Raw genomic sequence first — 5,099 nt, forward strand, 5'->3', positions numbered from 1 at the left:
ATGATAATAAATTAAAAGCGAAACAACAACAAAACAACACACACACACATACATATATCGATAAGCATAATGTTTTCTATGCAGAATAGTAACGAATAAAAGAACACTCTTTAGGGCTCATCAAGAATCGATTTTCAAACCACAATGGATAACGAGTTATCGATTAGGAATGGGTCGGAAAGATAAAATCACACTGGGCAAGGAGTGTGAAAGTGATGGAAACTGGTGATTAGAGGCCAATCAATTCAATTTATCCTATAAAAATAGAAAAATTAAAAACCCTTTTTGTGTAACCTTCCATGCTAGACGAACACGAAGCCAGATGATGGGAAATATTGTGCTCGGATATGCAAAATATGTTTTGGAAAATATATCTCACTGTGTACCGGTGACGTTGATTTGCCCGTTTCACGTGATGAATAAACGTCCACTCGACTTCGTAATCAAAGCTGAACAATTCGGCCGCTTGATTGGGTGTGTCCTTTTTTTTTAGTAGTCTCTTGCGAGTGGAGCGAAATATGGGAAAAAGTGTGAACAGACTGAGGGGACAAAACACAGTCTGGAGGTCTGTGTTCACCCCGTCGTTCAGCACCCGTGGGAATGGCAACAGTTGCGCTTCGATCGCTGCCTGTATGCGTGCTAAGGGTGGCTTACGTACCGAACCGATAAAGGGGGTAAGCAGCGTAAAGATAATGCGGTTGTCACGCAACGGGTGGAAAAAAGTAATACACGCGGAAAAAGCTTCCCCCAATTCCCGTGAGTGGATCATAGTTGGTCAATGCAGGTTGCCCGGTGGATTAACATTCAACCCGCGAAAGAAGGAGCAACAAAAAACAAAATACGGGAAAGGAAAAACGCAATCGGGTAATCCCGCTTCATTTCCGTGAGTGCTCTCCTGTGTAAGCGGCATGGTGACATGTTTTCCGATGACAGTGATTTGTGGGGAGGCGTGTTTTTTACGCGTGTGGACGTGAAAAAACTGTGAAACTCATGTTACGCAATTGAGATAGCTTAAATATGTTGATCGGAACGACCGATGTTCCTTACGGTTTGAGTAAGCTGGGGGTGGGATTTAAGCGTTATTTGTTTACTGGTACGCAAGCTCATCCGGCTGCAAATGGAGTACGTCATGGGGCATAAAGGGATAGAGAAAGGGATGTATAATAAAGTTTGATAAAACTAAAGCGATAGTCGATTTGAAATCTCCAACAGCTTCAATTGTTTAACAAGACGCAATCATCTTATAGTTCTCCATTATTTTTAATGGGATTTTACACGAGTTAATCATTTATGTCATATTCGTCTGTCTACAGAGCGCCCACAGTTTGTCGCTAATGAGATGCTGCTGCTCAGGGCAGATTCGCGCCCCGCCAAGTGCTCGGTTGATTTCTAATTTCTAACCATAAGAAGCAGATGGAAGAAGCACCATCAACCGAATGCTGCGGACCGTACACCATTGATGTTGGATGCATGGCGCGCCGAGCAGCCGTCAATTTAATTTCGCCCTTCACTTGACGGCGTGAATAGAATCGACGAATGACTCGTCTGCTGCTAACAGCTTATCAAACACTTCGCAGAATAGAATCTAGCCAAGGTATATCGAGCCGAATTGGGATAGATAGATCTGGCGGAATCTGAATGGCACTTGGCCCGGAATGGGACGGGGCGAACGGAAGTGGGAAAAAGGGAAGAGTGTCGAGTATCTTAGGCCGGGATCGGATGGAAATGGTAGAAGCAGGGTTGGGCGGAGGAAGCGAAGGAACGGGGAAAGAATTTCCCACACCCATTCGTTTGCTACTTATCGGAATGTCATTCCAATCATTCCCGATTGGTTCGGCGTTCGTCTCCATTAACCGAACGAACGCGTCGTCTGTTTTCGTCCGCTTGCTCCAAATCCCCGGTACGTTCGCTTTGCTCACTAAAGGAGCAACCCGATGGGAAGGAGTGAAAGTGATGAGCAATTGAGATGTCTTTAATCTACTCGCCGTACATGTTTGTTGGTAGAGAGATAGACCGAAAAAAGAAGCGGCCAAAAATATATCATTATCAGTAATGCCATGTTGCGCTTCTAATCGGCAATGTTTGCAATTCGTGGAAAGCGTTTTCGCCCGATGCTTGATGAATCGAATTTTCTCGACATTCATTCTGGCATGTCTCAAAAATGATTGAATTCAACCGGATGATAAATGATTGCAAAGTTTGAAAACACATCCTTCCCGTCGGCTGTTCGCGATTGTTCGATTGGATCGAGCTCTTTGTCTAATTTAAAAAATGGCAATAATAAAACCAGCGGACGGGCAACGTGCAGTTTTCTCTTCTCTGCAGAGAAAATAGAAAACTTTTTTCATTAAATTTCCATGTCGATGTGATTAGGCGAAACCAAATGGTTTCGGCCCGATTCGAGTGGAAGGACCCGAAAACGGCGATTTGGATTGAAAGCTATTACGATTGGAAAAACAAGCTGCCGTTTTTTGCCCCCCGGGGGTTGGCATCAGTGGAGAACGAAAAGCAAATAAAACCATTTCCACCACGATGCTTATGATAATGTTCATGTTGATTGTGCTTTGGTAATGAAAACGATTGGTCCATTTTATTGGACTAGAATGGACGACAGACATTCGCATGACTACCACGTACAGTCTCACACTCCGCGTTGGTGGACACATCGGAACATCCATGGAGGGGTTCGATTTTGTTTTCATGAATAGAAGTAATAACATATGAATAGCGATGAAGCCAGTTCAGGAATGTATGTGTAAGTTATAAAACCATACCAGAATACGATAATATAAAAAGCTCGTAATATTATTAAAGTGCTATAATTTCGGAGTTGCCTCCAAAAATTCTGAACACATTTCCACATTACCATTTCCCTTTTCCATTTCCCGTTTTCCACGATCTTTAAGCCGGGCTGGAGGCTTTATTAAAGGGTGTCAGCTCATGAAATATGTTGCGCAAGGGTGGTTTGCGGCAAGATTGATAGATAAGAGACCGGCTAACCTTCATTTATCTGAGATGACAAATCTTCTCCGGAGATGATAACTTATGATAAACGGCCTCGTTACACGGTTAAAGGATGCCGTGCTAATATTAGCATACGTGCATGATGGCAGTTGGGGCTTAGTAAGCCGGAAAATAAGCATTTGCTGATGGAAAAGCATCTGATGATGAATATAGCACCGTCTTACATCCTTGTGGATGTCAAAGTAACAGGCTTTAACGTTTAAAGAGTTGCGTCCACGGGAATTTTAATTTTCAAATCTTTTGAAATAAAAAAAACGCTCCCAAAGTTGGGTAACAAATTCTATTTAAATGCACCGCTTGTACCGGCGAGTGTCAGGCGCAATGTATGGGTTGTAGAATGGTTTTTTCTTCTACATCCTTCATAAACCCATCACTGAAATGAGGAAAAAGTTGTGGCACGTTTTATCCAACACCAGCGAAAGGTAGCATACACACGCAAAGAAAAAAAACGAATTCCAGTACGCACCGGCTGTAGCCCATGGTGAAGACCCGCTCAACTCTGGGAAATGGCAATGGCGATGCAAAATGGCCTCCAAAAAACCAACACGAACGTGTGCACGCTCGCTTGTATTTGTGTGTGTGTGGGTGCTTCATTTTGGAACCTCTTTTTTCCCCGGTGAGGTCGCTTTGTGCGGTGGCAATAGTGTTCTTTACCTTTCCCCTTAGCCCCCCCTCCATCCCCTCTTGTTCACACACTCCGTCCTCTTCTTCTCCCTACGGCGACGGTTTTTGTCCCGATTTGCCATTTAATAGTAGCTTTTTGGCACGTTTCCACGGCCACAGTTTTCCGGTTCGGCATAGTTTTCTCATCTCATCCGGTACTGGTTTTACATGCATGTTTTTTTCCCCATCTGTTTCCCCCTCTTAACTGGTGGTTGGTAGAAATTTTGAAGTGTGGTCGTAAAGTTTAAACCCCATTTTGTATAGTGGGGAGGACGAAGAAGTGGGCTAAAGTTTTGCTAAAAGTGGTTTGTTAGAGAAAATAAAACAACGGAAAAATTGCATACGTATGGTTAAAACCGTGTTTGTGTCTATGCCACTCAGCTAAATCACAAAAAAGATAGTTCCGCCAAAAAAATGGCAAACCACTCAGCAAGGACAACAGTTGTGGAGTGCAACATTGCATTAACGTTTTTCCTCCTTTCTTTTTTCGTCCATTCTGTTTGGCGTTTGCAGGAGTTTCCGCACTATATCCGGAATTCCCGAAACGCCCGGCGCGGGAAAGTCGCGAATGTGCGGGGATCAACTTTTACTGCAGCCACTGCGTGATATGAATTTTAAGCCCTTCTGTCCCCGGCCATCAGTTGTGGTAAATTTTTGTCTCATGTTTGTGTGTGTGAGCAGGGATTACCCGGAACGTTCCACTCATTAATCACCGTCAGAAGAGAGGCCGATTTTGATGCCGGTTACTGCACCGGCTAATCTGCGGATTTTGTGGATTTTTTCCTCCGTACCGTGACTGACCGTCCAGCGGTTACTTGAGCATACTCCACTAAATCCACCCAGCTCCTGGTTGCTCGGTGTGTTTGGGTGACGTTGTTTAACGTAACGCCAAAGATGTAAGCGCAATAGTATTCCAAACTCTCAAACATAAAGTGTGCGCGCCGCAGACGGAATGCTGATTGGGTGTGCATGGACCAAAGGAACGCGTAGAAAATGGACGAGAAATTAATTGCAAACCACGTGCACGCAGCAGAGCGTGGAAAAAGTTTTAAGCTCCCAACAGGTTGCGCGTGTATTGACGAAAGGACACCGGGGAGGAGAGCACCCAAAACCAGCGCACCAAACCGAGTTGTTTCGGTAATTAATTTGCTTTGATTATGTGAAAATTGGGAGCGACCGCTTCGCCATCGCCTGTCAAACATTGGCGTCATGAGGGGGAAAAAACGCTGAGCGAACGTCAGCGGTCCAGTTTAATGTTTTAGCAATTTCATTAGAGCAGTTTTTAAATTAGAATACTTTTCTGGGTGGTTTTTTTTTGTTTGTTGCTGGAACGTGCGCGTGTACATGTCCTGTTTCGTGTGGAAACTGGTTCCCAATTACCTTTTACAACCGGTGGTTTTGGTACAAAGGCG

Source organism: Anopheles marshallii, chromosome 2, assembly GCF_943734725.1.
Source record: "Anopheles marshallii chromosome 2, idAnoMarsDA_429_01, whole genome shotgun sequence".
NCBI lineage: Eukaryota > Metazoa > Arthropoda > Insecta > Diptera > Culicidae > Anopheles > Anopheles marshallii.